General features: G+C 42.3%; 1 pseudogene; it reads right to left on the bottom strand.

The window, feature by feature from the left end:
• The window catches only part of LOC139006222 (phosphoglycerate mutase 1 pseudogene), a 32,292-nt pseudogene extending 16,444 nt beyond the window's left edge, over nucleotides 1–15,848 (bottom strand).
• Nucleotides 15,849–16,846: the final 998 nt, after the last annotated feature.

The raw sequence follows: 16,846 nt of genomic DNA, 5'->3' as shown, positions 1-16,846 counted from the left end.
ACTTCTCATTCATTGCTGATAGGAGTGTAATGACTTAATTACTTTGGAAAATTGTTTGGCAGTTATATATTCACAAACTTACCATATGACATAAGGAATTCCATTTCTATGTATTTACCCAAGAGAAAATGTATGTCTCCAAAAATCTTATATAAGAATGTTTATAGCAGCCTTACTTATAATATTAATCCTAAACTGGAAATAACCCAGATGTTCACCAATAGGAAAATGATAAACAAGTTGTTTTTATATTCAAGTGTGTGATATTACTCAGCAATACACAACATGGATGAATTTCAAAAACATTATGTGAAGCAAAAGAAACTTAACATAAAAGAATAATTCATATAAATCCATTTATTTAAAGTTTAAAAACAAGCAATACTTTAGAATTATAGAAATCAGAATGGGGTTACTTCTGGAAGGAGGAGAATTAACTGAGAAGGCACATGAAGGAACTTTTTGAGTTGAAGGAGATATTTTATATCTTGTTTGGGTGTATACATTTGCTTGTATACAATTGTCAAAGTTCATTACATTGGACATTAAAAATATGTGAATTTTATTGTATATAAATTATACCTTAATTCCCCCTTTCTTCATCATTTTTCATTCACAATACTTTGGGAAAAAAGAAAAACAATCTAAGTAGGTGGACAAAGATTAAATTGTTTCAAGATACCCAAAACCTAGCCACTATCTTTTTGTTTCACCATGCAGCAAAGTAGTTTAATATTTTTTTCCTGATTAAAGTACCTTTAGGGTTTATTTTCATGAGAGTCTGTTCTTCTTTTTTTTTTTTCTTATTTCACCTTTATCTTGATAAATATTTTTGCTGGATATACAATTCTAGGTTTCTTTTTATTTCCGTTTAGTCCATTGTGATATCATCTCGTCTTCTGGCTGCTGTTGAGAAGTCAGCTTGTATGTCTAATAGTTGTACCTTTGTAGGCAACATATCTATCCTCTCATCTCTATTTTTTGGTATTCTGCAAGTTCACTATAATGTATCTAGGTGTGATTTTAAAAAATTATCCTGATGCTTGAGATTCCTTAGATATCCTGAATCTCAGGCTGATTTTTTTTTCTTTTTACCAACTCGGATATTTTTAGCTATTTTGTCTTGATTATTTTCTCCTCATTCACTTTCTCTTTCTTCTGCAACTCTGATTGAACATATGGAAGACCCCCACATTTTATCTTCTCTGGCTTTTAATGTCTCTTATGCATTTTCTGACTTTTTGTTTCTCTGGGCTGAAATTCAGATAATTTTTAAAGATTTCCTCATTATTATGTTATTATCTATGTTTAATCTGCTGCTGAAGCTGTCCACCAAGTTTTAATATCAAATAAAATTTTCATTTCTGCATGTAAATTTTCCATCTAAGTTTGGTCACTTGGTTTCCTGTCATTTACACGTATTTTATTTTTTATGTTTTTTATTGATTTTTTAGCAAGAGGAAGGAAGAGGGATAAAGAAATAGAAACATTGGTGAGAGAGAAACATCATTGATTGACTGCTTCCTGTATGCCCCCTACTGGGGATTGAGTTTGCAACCCAGGCATGTGCCCTGACCAGGAATTGAACTGGGGACCTCCTGGTTCATGGGTTGATGCTCAACCTCTGAGTCATACCAGCTGGGCTACACATATTTATATTAGAGACCCAGTGCATGAAAATTTGTGCACTCAGGGGCGGGGGGGGGGGGGGATTGGGTCCTGGACCCCTCGGGAGATGTCCACCTGCCGTCAGACATCCCTCTGGAAGCCCAGAATCCCCGAGGAGTGGGCCTAAGCCACAGTCCGACATCCTTAGTGCTGCCACAGAGGCAGGAGAGGCTTCCGCCACTGCCACTGCTCTCGCAACCCTCAGCCCGGCTTGTGGCTGAGCAGAGCTCCCCCTGTAAGAGTGCACTGACCACCAGGGGGCAGCTTCTGCATTGAGCTTCTGCTCTCTGGTGGTCAGTGAGTGTCATAGCAACCGGTCGTTCTGCTGCTAGAGGCAATTTGCATATTACTCTTTTATTATATAGGATAGTATGTGTTTGATTAGTTAAATATTCAAAATCTTCCTTTTATTGTTTTAATCCTATATAATAAAGAGGTAATATGCAAATTTATCCTCACTCTGTCACACCATCACAAGATGGCTGTACCCACAGCAGAGGCAGGATTCCTGTAACACAAGATGGCTGTGCCCACAGCAGAGGTGGAGTTCCTGTAACAAGCTGTAACGAGCGATCAGCATGGACCTGAGGCTGCCCCCGCCCCCCCCCCCCCCCCCCCCGCCCAGCAGGACCTGAGCCTGTGTCCCCCACCCAGTGGGGCTTGATGGGGGACCTGAGGCTGTGCCCCCTGCCTGGTGCTGGGCCAGGGGACCTGAGGCAGTGCCCCCCACCCGGTGGGGCTTTAAGGGGGGGGGGTTGGCTGGGTCTGGATCTTGCCCAGAGGGAGTGGGGCCAGCTGGGTCTGGGTCTCGTGCAATTTCGAGGTGCATGTGGGTGGGCAGGGACTTGACTCTGGGTCCCGCGGCATGCCCCAGACTCTGACAGGAGGAAGATTTTCATGTACATTTTATTAATTTTCTTTCATTTCTGACATTTCTATTATAGAGAAAGGGCAAATAGCAATATTAAAATATTTCTTCTAATTAATTCCCTTTTAATGTGCACGAATTTCATAATTTCATGCACTGGGCAACTAATATATATATATACACACATATATATATATATATATATTGCTTTAATATATATGTACACACACACACACACACATATATATACACACCATATATATATATATATATATATATATATATATATATATATATATATTTACTAGAGGCCCGGTGCACAAAAATTTGTGTACTCGGGGGGGAGAGGGGGTCCCTCAGCCCATCCTGTGCCCTCTCGCAGTCTGGGACCCCTCAGGAGATAACGACCTGCTGGCTTAGGCCTGCTCCTGGGTGGCAGAGGGCAGGCCCAATCCCTAGGTGCAGCCCCTGGTCGGGCTCAGAGCAGGGCCGATTGGGGAGTTGGGGCGCCGCCCCCTGTCATGCACAGAGCAGGGCGGATCGGGAGGTTGCGATGCCACCCCTAGTCACGCTCAGGGTACAGCTGATTGGGGCACTGCCCCCTGTCACACTCAAGGCAGGGTCGATAGGGAAGTTGTGGCGCCACCCCCTGTCATGCACAGAGCAGGGCCCATCAGGGGGGTTGGGGCTCCATACCCTGTCACACACAGAGCAGGGCCGATCAGGGGGTTGGGGCCCTGCACCCTGTCACACACAGAGCCTCAGGGCAATCAGGGGGTTAGAGAGCCCCCCCCATCAGGCACAGAGCAGGGCTGATGAGGGGGTTGGGGCACCTTCCCCTGTCACGAACTGAGCAGGGCGGATAAGGGAGGTTGTGGCCCCACCCCCTGTCACACACAGAGCCGCAGGGCAATCAGGGGATTTGGGCGCTGCCCCCTGTCACGCTGATCCTGGTGCTGGGAGGCATATTACCCTTTTACTATATAGGATAGAGGCCTGGTGCATGGGTGGGGGCTGGCTGGTTTGCCCTGAAGGGTGTCCTGGATCAGGGTGGGGGTCCCCACTGTGGTGCCTGGCCAGTCTGGCTGAGGGGCTGAGGGCCGTTTTCAGGCTGGCAGGTGACTGAAGCTCCCAACCCCTCCTTCTTTTCTTTTCTTTTTTTAATTCTGGGCCAGCTTTAGCTCTGAGGCTTGGCTGCTGAAAGCAGGTTTCTGGCCTTTGTTTACCTTCTCTATTTGATACAATGTTGCGGTCCGGCTGGCTGAAGCCCGGCTGACTAAAGCAGGTTTCTGGGGTTTTGTTTAGCTTCTATATTTGCAACATAGTTGCTTAGAGTTGTAGCTGAGAGACCGGCAAGTCAGGCGGAGAACGTTGGAGTCTGCAGTCACTGGAGCAAGCAAGCCTCCCTGTTCGCTTCAGTGCATGGCTGCCGGCCGCCATCTTGGCTGGCAGTTAATTTGCATATCACCCTGATTAGCCAATGGGAAGGGTAGCGGATGTACGGCTAATTACCATGTTTCTCTTTTATTAGATAGGATAGTATGTGTTTGATTATTCAAATATTTCAAATGTTTTCAAGACTGATTCTGTCAATAATTGTTTCTGTAGGCATCTGCTCAGAGTGCATTTTGTGATTTTTTTCTCTATGATATTCTATTTCTTAGAATTTTATCAATTGGATTTCTTTAAGGCCTGAGTTGAGGAGAGATTATTCCAGAGAATCTTTGGTTTGTTTTTACCAGATACCTGAGACATTACCTACCTAGGACCACTTTAAACTAAAGTCTTGGCTTGAGGTTCAATGAACTTGGACTAAAAAGCTATGTGAAGGTCAACTGCTGGTTACAAATTCTCAAGAGACTTTTCTTTTCTACCTTGTGTCAAGGTTTAAGAGCAGGCAAGTTCCTCTTTTGTCTCAAAGGAGAGGGGTGAGACCTTATTTCTAGGTTATCACTGCATGGAGGGTAAAGCCCTTTGGGGTTCCATCTTTACTAATGGGGTCTTACATCAGACTCTTCACCTTTGGAGAGGCCTTACTTCTGTGTCCTTCGATTCACAAGGTCATGAAAGCTGAAGCTTAAATTCACCAGATTAAGCAAATGCCCTCAGGTGGACGCTGCCTCCATGCTCTATTTACTTTCTTGCATTCCATCTTTCAGTTAGTTTTTGGCCTCTGAAATTTTATCACTTTTTGCCAGTTCATCATCACATTTACAGAGATTTAAGAAAATATGTATCTAGCAACTTTAGTTGTTTTCATCAGAAAGGATTGATCCAGATAGCTAGTCTGTCTGTCATCAGAAACAAGAGTCCCATATTTATGTTTTATCTCATTTCACTAAAATGTTTACATTATGTATAAGTTTTAAAATGCATGACATATTTGTTAATATAATTGTATTTGCATTTAATTCATAAATGAATGAATAAATAGAAACTTATCAGAAGTGTGCACTCAGAAATGTTTATGGCTTGAGAGTGTAATAAAAAAGTTTGGGGGAGCCCATCTTAGAGTCACAGCATGGGCCATTATCCCCCGCTCAACCTGTGAGGAGGTGGACACAGCAGAAAGGAGGCTTGCAAGGCCTCCAACGTTTTGGAGATCTCCAGGCTTCTCTCTTGCTTTCTTATTATGGGGCAGCATGTGGGAAAATTATGCAAACGTGACTGGTTATTTTTAATTTTCTGAAAGAGTCTTGAAAGCTTCCTGGAGAGGTATACCTACCTCTTCACTGATGATGGCTGGTTAGATTACATCATCCTGTGTACCCAGAGCACACAGGGCCAGCAATACTGTCTTGGGATGACCTAGTTGATTGGTACTAGTGCTCTCTAGACCAAGCCAGCAGCTCAGGCAGCTGTGCCCCCACCCCTCCTCCATGGCACTGCCTCTGGCTGGTTTCATGGAGATAAACTTCTTTTACTTTAAAGAAGGTTTTTATATTGAAGATGAGACTTTTGATAAGAAAATACTTGCTTTCATTTGACTGATAGAACATTGGCAAAGAAAGTCCATCTTACCAGTTGCTGGCTAATGTCCCGGCTTGGAAGACCAATAACCTCATTAATGGATTACTATCTCCTACTTACAGACAAACTCGACTCATTTGTTTCTTTAAAAAGATGGTGTCATTGATTTAACATGGCCATTAGTGACCATGAATCAGTATATCTGTTCACCCTTCAAAGATGTTTGTTGTTTGCACTTCATGCTAAGAAGCAAAACAGATGGTTCTTCAGCTAGCTTATATGTCTTAAAGGTTGTCTCAGAGTTCTACATAATAATAATCAAGAAAGAAATTATTTAAGTACACCTGAGTTTAATAAACAGATCTAGAGATATCTATTTGCAGCCTTTAAATGGAAGGCAATGCTAAGCTAACTTTTGGTTAAATTACATGCAGAATCTACTGGCAGTGTGCATGTTATTGAGGACACAATTCACAAGCATGTTGATGTTCCAGATAATGTGTGACTATAACAAAGCTCTTAGAGAAAGATTCAAAGCCAAAGCAGAATACAGTTGTCCCTCGGTATCCATTTGTGGGTGGGTTCCAGGACCCAAGCAGATATGGAAATCTGCTCATGTTTCCTGAAAAGGCCACATATGCAAAGTGGTCCCCAAAACCTGAAGAAGCCCAGAGGCCAAAGAATGAAGCAGACAAGTCCAGCCTGTCAGTTTAAAGAGTTTTAGTGGGAGATTAGTTACAGAAACAGTCCTGAGCGGCAGCAGGATAAAATGATCCCGCACTGTTCACTCCCAGGCACCTGTTTTACAGCCCCCTAAGAAGTGCACCTACTTACTCAGAAAAGAGTGATGGAGGGGAGCAGAGGGACCAGACACTGGGGGCTCTGGTGACAGGGAGAGTTAGAAGATAGATAACACTGAGGGGGCCTTGCCCCAGAGGAAGGACTAATGGTGGAGAAAGGATTAATGGCAGTTCATGATTAACCTGGAGTCTCTACACATTTCAGAGTCCTTGGGGGTGGGGTTGGGGAGGGGATGGGATGGAGGGTTTAGGTGGGTGAGTTTTAAGATGGAGTCAGCTTTTGGAGATGGAGTCAGCTCTACCTGCACAGGGCATGCTCACATCCCTTATATAAAGTGGCATAGTATTTGCATATAACCTATGCATATTCAGACACCTCTAGATTACTCATAATTCCTAAAACAATGTAAATTCTATGTAAATAGTTGTTATACTGTAATTTTTAGGGAATAATGACAAGAAAATTCTACATATTTAGTTCAGATGCAAACATCATAGGCCTAACAACAATGTAACATTTAAAATAATACTTTTGATCTATGGTTGGTTGAACCTGCAGCTGCAGAAACCACAGCTATAGAGGGCCCATTTTATATCACACCAACTTGGGAACTTAAAACCAAAGTCAAATGCTAATTTTTACAGAAAGGCATCAAGGTTTTATATTTCAAAATAGAATAAATTAGGTTAGATTGAAACTCAAGCCTATGTATTATTACAATAATTGAATTGGGATATCAAAATATCAGACTGAACCGAATCAGCAATCTGTATGTTCTCAACTGGAGGTAACAGGTTCCTCCTTTATAAAGTTGGACTTTTTGAGAGAATGGCAGTTATGGGAGTCAAAGGATTAGCCGTCAGAGGGAAGGTACAGATATACTGTCAGTGACAAGTTTCTTGACCCTCCTCAGGGGACCACGACCTGTCACTTCTCCATTAGCACAGCTTATGTGTCTCTTGTGGGTCTTTCTACAAGGTGTCTTTGGCTGAATTGAAGGTTGGTCATTGCAGCCTAGTTGGACTCACCTTATGAGGGGACCATATCAGCAGGACTGACTGTGTCACAGGGCACTTATTATTTTGGGGGAGGGGGCATTGAGCCACATCCTGTTATTTGTGCTTTTCATGAATGGATGAGGAAACATTTGCAAGTGACATGGCTCCAAAATCCCACCAGCTGTGCTGTCTTTTCTGGGCAAGCCTGATTGCTTTTGGCTCTACCCAGTGCAGTGTTTTCCATCAAATCAGTCTTTTCTTCCACAGGGGTATTTATTATGTGCCATTTTGAAAATAAAAGGGACGCGGAGCAATCATCCAGCAAAACCATAAAACATTTTATTATCCGAGACGGTGAGGGAACAGGTTTGACATACAACGCTGGGATCTGCAATGGCCGAACAATGTGGTACTAAAGCGTGATTTAATGAGGCTTGGAGGATTTAGTTCAGTCAGAAAAGTTCCACTCTGTCTTGGGCATAGACGAAGTGAGCTGGCGTAGGCACCTGACTGAGCAGCATCTCACCAGATAGGCTTCGGCCAGCAGCCGCCATTTGTCCTGCTGCCCCAGACAACCACTGTCAGGGAGACTTTTAGCACGGGAAACTTCTGACTGATTTAGTGGACCCCAAACTTGGCATAGCTTCCTGGTGGCTTTCATTTTATAAGGTCGGCAGTTAATCCAACAAAAGCCTGATTTCATTTTCCTCTAAATTTGTTGATTGCCAGCTGAGAGCTGGATGCTGTCAACTTGCTTTTTAAAAAAATTCCATTTCACTGGAATTGAGATCCTTTGCCCTCTGATAAATGGCAGCGTGCCCTCTTGGGCAACATTTTTGTTTTCCACTTTTCCAGAGGAAAAACTCATTAGCAGATGGTGGCTTGTCGTCAAGTCAATCATTGTCTTTGGATTTAATCATACACATCTTTCTGATCTAGCTGAACTAAACCTACATGTTAAACTTCATTATTGTGTTGGCACAGCCTCAGCCTTGAGTTATGAACATAGGACATTCATGGACAAGTTCAAGCATCATTTTATCTTCTTAATTGAAGTGGATGTGTTTGTTGCATATGTATCAAGTTACTATGGTTTGCTTGGTCCCATGAGGATTGAATGAAGGTGTGGAAGAGTTAAAAGCCCCAGCGCCTGTCTTGAAGGGGCTAATGATTTAGAAGGTGGGATGAGGCACACACATAAAGAGATAAACAACATTACATTATTAAGTAAGCTACAGGCTTTGTTGGAGGTGGCCTTAGTTAGCCTAGTCTAACATGGTGGTCCTCCAATGATTCTGCACCACAGAATGACCTGAGAAACTTTCAAAAAAGATAAATGTTCAGGTTCTGTTTTAGTCATTTTGAGCTGCTATAGCAAGAATGTCATGGATCAGGTGGCTTAAATAGCAATCATTTATTACTCACAGCTACGGAGGCTTGGAAGCCCATAACCAAGGTGCCAGCAGATCTGGTGTCTGGTGAGAGTCCATTTCCTGGTTTTCAGATGGCTGTCTTTCTGTTGTATCCTCATATGGAGAAGAAGAGACATAAATTCTCTAGCATGTTCTCATAAGGGCACTAATCCCATTCATGAGGGTTCCACATTCATGCCCTAATTACCTCCCAAATGCCCCACCTCCTCATACCATCACATTGGAGGTTAGGATTTTAAGATGTAAAATTTGGGGAGGGCACAAACATTCAGTCCAGATCAAGTCCGTATATCAGAGATCCTGAGTTAATGACTCAGTGGAGGGACTGGACACTGGCTGGGAAACTTCCCAGATGCATCTATGATTCTAATGTGCTGCTAGGACTGAGGACTGCTGTTCTAGGGTGGATTTTTGTTGTTTTTGTTGATTTGTTCAACATTTAGGTCCTACTTTAGATTTTGTCCCTCTCCAGATAAAAAGGAGTTTTCTCTTCTCTCCTCCAATAGCTCCTTGTTCACATCTCAATGATCGCCTCCCTGTGATGATCTCTGTACAAATATGTTTCCCACCTGGTTGCCCCTCTAGGGTCAGGGACAGAATTCTAGTCATCCTTATATTCCCAGAGCTTGGCACAAAAGATGTTCCACAAATGTTTGTTGAAGGAGTGAAAGAATGGCTGGTTGACCTTGAGCAAGATACATGGACACTCTGCTTAGGAGTTTTTATCTCCAGGTTCATAAATATGGGAGAAAGGAGGAATTATGCTATTATCTTGTGGGGCTATGTTAGATGTAGATGCCTTCCTCTGATGACTCGGAGGCCCTTTTAGAATAAAGGTGCAATGCATATTCTAGGGCTAGGCATTCTCATGGATAATTGGCCCTGGAGTAATACCTTTGTTCTCCCACTTTGTATCAAGACACAGGTGAATTTTGATGAGATTATAGCAGAGTTGATGCTAATAATCTCCTAATGTCATCTAAATGGGATGGCTGACTTTTAAAATATTTGGAACTACAGCTTGGGCCCAGAATATGAGAATGAAACAGCAGCCTCGAAATCTTGGTAATGACCCAGGCAGGGACTTGGGGTTAGGGTTTTATCCATGGCCCTTCCATCCCAGTGGCATTATTGATCTCCAAGTTATTCCTCTTTCACCAAAATTCTCTTTTCAAACCTTTGCAAATGCATTCATCTATTTGGGGAGGGGCTGCAGGTGTGAGGAGGCTTGTATTTCCAAGGGAATGTTTCAGACACTAGTATTTCCAAGAGACCAGTGGTTAGAACTCATTTACAGTGACAAATTGACTATTGCTGTCTTTTTCTTTTCTGTAAATTAGCTTAACTTTGTTTATAAGTACCTCCCTCATTGTCTTCTTTGTGATAAAGATGAGCACTCAAAGCTCTAAGCCACATAGTCTAGATTACGGGAAGGCTTCTGCTTCTCAGAAAACAATTTGGCCATTTAGTTGTCGTAAATTTTGTGCTATGAGTTTCTGAAGTCCGAGCTCACTATTTTATTTGTGGTTGAGAGGCCAAGAAGGAGCCTTGTGCAGTCTTCATCTGACTTCTGTTCTCTGAAGCTGAGGCTGAGGGTTGACCTCCCTCAACTGTTGCTGAGAAGCAGCAGGCCTCTGCTTTATATTTAATTAGCAGATTTTCTCCTCTGGGATGGAAAATGACTTAACATTTTTCAGGTGGGAAAACTAAGACCCAAGGACATTCAAGGTCATGTTGTGTTGTTTCTCTGGAGTGGGTCTTTTCCCAGGTGCCTCTCCACTATTTATTTTGGAAAAAAAACATGAGTTTAGACTATCATTAGGGAAATTGGTATCATTTAAAGGTGAATTAAATATTCTCCTCTTCTAAACTGCTCTGGGGAGAGAACAAAGGAAGTGTTACACGATGGTGGTTAACACAAAGGTGCTATTTTTCCTGATGTAAATGGTAACCGGTAATAAGAAAGGCATTTTGTCAAGACAGTGTGGGGCATAAGCAGTGACAGTAATATCAAGGTAGGACCTTGAGTGAGCTGTGTGACTAGACATGAGTCAGTCCTCAAAGCATCAGGCTGCAGTCCATTCCTAACATCACTGCACTTCAACTTCTACCTTTAGAGTGAGGCAATCCTGCATGGCAAATCCAGAATGTAATGAATGTGAAGCTCTGTTGGAGAAACCTCACTCCTCTTTGTAGCCACAGCTGGGCAGCCACCAGAGAGTTTTCAAGCTAGACATGTTTTCCCCCAACATCTGTCAGCTTAGCTAAATCAGAGTTCCAAATGAACAGTGTAATACCTGAAATCATTATCTGGGTTTGTGACACACCCTCCATTCTTCTCCCTGGAGGATTGAGGATTCAAAATGAAAAACAACATTTGTAAGGGATCAGGAGAGGGAGGATTTTCATCTTTATTATTATTGCTACTAGTAATATATTTTCATTAACATGGTTTTAGTAGTATGGAACAAGAGAAATGAAACACAACCCCCTCGAAGTCAACACGTTCCCCAGTGCCGTTTGCATAAGGTACTGTATCTTTGACTCATTCAATCCAAGATAAGCCTATTAATTAAGATTTAGTCCACAGGTGCAGTCTACGCAGATGTAATTTTCTGCTCGGAGCTAACTGAAAACTTGCAGATGGGCTCTGTATTTAGCACTTTTTAACAACATGGAAAAGATATGGTCTATGCTCCAGGTAGAAGGAGAGAGTTAATCCACTAATCAAGTCAACAATTAATTTATTGAGTGCCTGCTTGATGCTCAGCTAGGTGCCAGTGTTGTAGGGGATGCATGATGAGGAGAATCTTTAATGAGAAAACATGACTCACATTATAAGCAGCATGGCATTATGGACAAAACACAGTATTTGGAATCCAGACAGATCTGATTTAGAAATCCAGTTCCACATCTTCAAAGTCATATGACCTTGAACATTTTATTTCACACTAGAGGCCCAGTGGCATGAAATTTGTGCATGGGGGTGGGGGGGTCCCCTCAGCCCAGCCTGCACCCTCTCCAATCTGGGACCCCTTGGGATCGGGCCTAAACTGGCAGTCAGACATCCCTCTCACAATCCTGGACCGCTGGCTCCTAATCACTCACCTGCCTGCCTGCCTGGTTGCCCCTAACTGCCTCCCCTACCATCCTGGTCCCCCCTAACTGTCACCTTGCTGACCTGGTCACCGCCAACTGCCCCCCTGTAGGCCTGGCTACCCCACGCAGCCTGCTTATTCAGTCATTTGGTCATCCCTCACTAAACCCCCTGCTGGCCTGGTCACCCCATGCAGCCTGCTTGTTCAATCATTTGGTCATCCCTCACTAACCCCCCTGCCAGCCTGATCGCCCCACACAGCCTGCTTTTTCAGTTGTTTGGTCATCCCTCACTAACCTTCCTGCTGGTCTGGTCATAGGCAGCCATCTTGTGAGGGCATGAGGGTTAATTTGCATATTACCTCTTTATTATATAGGATTGTAACCACCTATTTTCTTTTTATTAAAATAAGATATTAGTACCTTTAAGATTGTTGTAAGCATCAGCAATAACTTTGTAGAACACCTGCCATATTAGAGACACTTCAAAATATCATTATAACATGGAATATGTGTAATAATTTAGCCATTAATAATATTTATGCAAAAAATAATATTTATGCAAATTCTCAGAGGGGAGAGAGAGAGAGAGAGAGAGAGAGAGAGAGAGAGAGAGAGAGAGAAAGAATATTGTGGGCCAGAATAGATGGATAAAAGTTGAACACAACTAAAGCAGCACTTAGAAATGACAGATTCAAATTTGCTAGAGGGATCTTAGAAGTTAACTGGTCTGACTAATTCATTCTACCAATGCAGAAACAAGGCTCAGATAAATTGACTTGTGCAGACTAGTAAATCCAATGGGAGCAGGGACCAGATTGACCATACATGTGGCTCTGCTTGGGTTTCTGGTGCCATGTGATGTGGTGGTTCCTAAACCTGGCAGAGTGTTAGGACACCTTGTGAGCTTTAAAGAAAGCAGGCTTTCAAGAGAGTCTGATTCAGAAGGCTTGGGGTGAGGCCCGAAATATGTTTGTTCAGTGAGTTCCTGGCCTGTAGATCCACCCATTGATGTATCATCAGGAGCACGGAGCTGGGAGCTTCAGTCACAGTCCTTTTAGCCTGCTGTGTGACTTGGGAAAGCCAACCTTTTAATTCTTAGCCATCTCATCTGTCTCTTGATGGGTTTGCATTGGTTGAGATTCTAGTCACCTCCCTCTTTAATCATCACTCCATTACACCACTTCAGCTCAAGCTGGACTGAAGTTTGGATAGGATCTGGCTTGGAGGTAAGGGGAAGGCTAACAAGAGTGGTAGAGGGAAAGTAAACCTGTGGGACAAGAAGGAGACCTGATCACGTGGCTAAAAGAAGACTTCAGTATGGAGACCTCTGTGGGGTTGGAATGGGCATTAGGCATCATTTTACAGAGGGACCACTTCCCAAACTATATTATGTGGAACATGAAGCCTTTGATATGTTCTGAAAGAGAGCTCTGTTAATAAGTTTGGGAGATGCTATTTATTGTATCACAGTTCAGGAGATTCATAATGCATATTGAGAACTCTGAGGAGTCTGATTAACTTTCCTTAGTCTGGAATGTTTCAAATGTATTTGATCACAGGGCACTTTAACAAACACCTATTAACTAACATTGCATGGAACACATTTGGGGAAACACTGTTATAGACAAAACAAGGAGTCATTATAAGTTCTGGACTCAGCTTTAGAGAACTGGGGATGTGATCATTAGAAAGAACACTTACAAAGAGCACGAAATGAACTGGGATTTTTTGGCTTAGAGAAGAGGAGCCTTTTGCAATGCATTTTTAGTTATGTGAATTGGTATAATGAGGGATATGATTGATTGTTCTTCATATTCACTGAGCATCAAGCCAGAAGAAATGGGCTTAATAGTTAGGCCTAGAGATTTAGGAGGGAGAAAACGGAAATCTTTCTGATAAGGGATATAAACTAGAATAGTTTATCTAGGGAAAAATGTAATTTCCATAGTCTCATCTATTTCATGTAATAAAATCAGGAGTATAGCTAGATAACAACTCAAGTACCCAGTATTTTCTTTTCTGTCTTTTCTATTCAGGGATCTGTGCACTTACACTGGAGCCACAGAGCACCCCAGCAGTCTAATCAAAGATCCAGCAGCTTACAGGACTGTAGATTGGGAAAAAACCCAACTTCCCACCAAAGTAGGAGTATTTTCTGCACCACCCATATCCCGTGGACTCAGGGTGTGTCGGGGACAACTCCAGTACCTAGGAAATCATTACTTTTCTAGGCAGCTCATTTAATTTATGGATGGCTTAAATTGTTAGGAAGCTCTGCCTTACCATGAACCAAAATGTGTTTCATTGCTTCTTACACATTTCAGGCCTTGTTATTTGTGTTAGAGTTCCACAGATATACTTGTGACATTTTTTCCTCTGGGATGACTAAAAACAAATACCTTACCTGTCCTAATCCTTCTCTAAGACCAATCATTTAAGTCCTTTAGCCGTCTCTCCTGATGTACAGTCTCTAGAACCTTCCCCACTCAGCCAGGGAATATGGGTTGACCATCATGAAGCAGAGCTTGCTTGCCACCTTTTTGGGCCTGGGCAGAGTCTTACTGCAGAGAGGCCGTGTGTGCCGGGCAAGTTCCAGAGATGAGCATTCAGACCAGCCCAGCATATCGGAAGGGCATTCTATTCCAACAAAGAATTGCATTTGGTCAATTTACATGTGGGACCAAGAGGTCATAAACAAACCCCACTCTAATGTAAAAAACACATCGATGAGCACCAGTTCGGCAGGATAGTGGGCTCTTAGGAAAGGACACCATCGGAGGGTGCTAGGAGTTAGCACGGGTTTGACCTGTAGTTTCTCTAAGTTACTGAGTGCAACGACCAAAGCTGCTTTGTCAACCATATCAGTGGTGTGAAATGTGGAGGTGCAAGAGATGGCACAGCAGCTTCCCATATTGCATCTTTATTGTGGCAGTTACACCATCATTACTGGGTGCAGGAGAGGTTTCAAGGGGCAGTCTATCTGGGAAGGTATGTGAGGCATTCCTGAGGGAGTGGGCAGGGGTGACTCAGTGACTCGAAAAAAATGCTGCTCATGACTACTACTGGGGTCATCTGTTCCTCAGACCTCCCCAGCCTAGAAATATGAGCCAGATTTTGCTCATCTGTTCAATTCTTTCTATTCCAACAAAGAATTGCATTAGTTAGATTTTGTTGTTCAGCAATAATGTCATGAGTTAACAAAAATACTTTTTTTTCCACATAAACTACTACCAAGATCTTCCTCATATTGCAGTCAACTCTTTGAGTTAAATGCAGGATTTTACATTCGTCCCTGCTACATTTTATTTTATTGATATGACTTTATTGATATTTTAAAAATAGTTTCTAATAAAGTACTAGGTATTCTTCCAATTCTGAAGTCATCTTCACTTTTTGGTAAACATGCCTTCCCATTCTTCTTCATAGCCTTGAAATGTGCCCATCAGAAAAGGATCAGGGAGAGAGAGATTTTGTGGTATGCTATTAGAGACTTTTCTTGAGTAATACACCAGTCCTTTAATCCATTCTTTTAATTAAAGTGTCCAGCCAGCTATTTATCCACAGAGTAGTTCTATTTTCAAGCATTTGTTGTGTTTCTCCATGTTGTTCACAGGGAAATCAGGGACTATTAAAATGATTTACCAAAATCAAGATACATTATGCAATACTTTGATTTTTTTCTTTCTGTTTGATATTCATAGGAATTTGGACTCGATGGGAAACCAAATGTATATTTTACCAGACAAAGCCATTGCTGTCTCTTGGTGATATAGGTCTTGCCCTCCCAGGCCCAGGCAGGCCAAACAGATCATTGTGTAGCAAACAATAGCTGCCTTTCAGAACACCCAGTTCAAACTCTATAAACAATTTACAAGTCCTTATTTAGCTTACTTACCTTTTCAGCCTTGTCTTTGAGATCCTCTGGTGTTCAATTTCTCGTAACAGGCCATGCTTTCTAAACTTCTGGCTATGGACACCTCGCTTCTGCTTCCTGGACACTCTTCTCTTCATTTTGTTTGATTAGCTCTTCCTCATACTTTAGCTTAGATGTAACTTCCTCAAGGAAGCCAACCATGACCCCCACAAGGTTGGATTAGGTGTCCTTACCACATTCTCCTTCCATCCTGGGCTTACCTCTGAGGTAGCACCTGCCACTCAGGTGTCCTTGCTTATTGGGCTCCTTCTCCCGGTTGCCTTTTAACTCCTTGAGAGCAGGGACTGTGTCTGGTGCAGAGCAGACTCTCAATAATTCAGTTAAAAACTACAGGCCACAGCCTCATGGGGCACCAAGACACATTACAGTATTCTAAAAGATCTCAAGGTCCTTTGTCAATATTTGAAGTATGACTTTGAGTGAGTCATTATCTTTTTAGGCTTCAGTTTATCTGTGAAATGAAGGTGATTTCTAAGGCTCTAGGCCAGGGGTGGGCAACCTTGTTGTGAGTGCGTGCCAAAACCAGCAAAATCTCTGACTCAAAATTCTTCTGCGTGCCAACCCTAATTTTTTGAGAACATGTTATGCCTACTTGATATCTCTTAAGGTGTATGTATGTGAAGAACCTTGAAGAAATAATAAAATTCATTCGAGCCATTAAAAACACAGTATATGATGATGAAAAATACATTTATTTTTTAATGTATACATGTACACTGATAGTCCTACAGAAAACTTTGACTCCGTTTGATATTATCAGTGGGACTTTTGCTGCTGCATCACTGATTACAGAGATTTTACATCAGGTTTATATTTCGTGACCTTCAGAGATATGCACGAGCTACTACTTTCATCCGTCAGGCTACTCCTATTACAAGACTTAACAAAATTCATCACTGAGAACAAAGATTCACAATTGTAAATGGAAGATTATGAGAGGATTTTTCGTGCCAGCAAAAGTTACTGGCGCCGTGCCATATTTGGCACGCGTGCCAGGGGTTGCCCACCCCTGCTCAAGGCTAATGCAAAGAACATTCTATTGGAAACAGTAGTCCTAACCTGGATCTGCAGAGAA

The sequence above is a fragment of the Myotis yumanensis genome, unplaced genomic scaffold, assembly GCF_028538775.1.
Source record: "Myotis yumanensis isolate MYYU_CA2020_CCGP unplaced genomic scaffold, mMyoYum1.0.hap1 SCAF_3, whole genome shotgun sequence".
Classification (NCBI taxonomy): domain Eukaryota; kingdom Metazoa; phylum Chordata; class Mammalia; order Chiroptera; family Vespertilionidae; genus Myotis; species Myotis yumanensis.
Note: the sequence above shows the minus strand (reverse complement) of the source record. Positions and strands in the feature narration are given on the sequence as shown.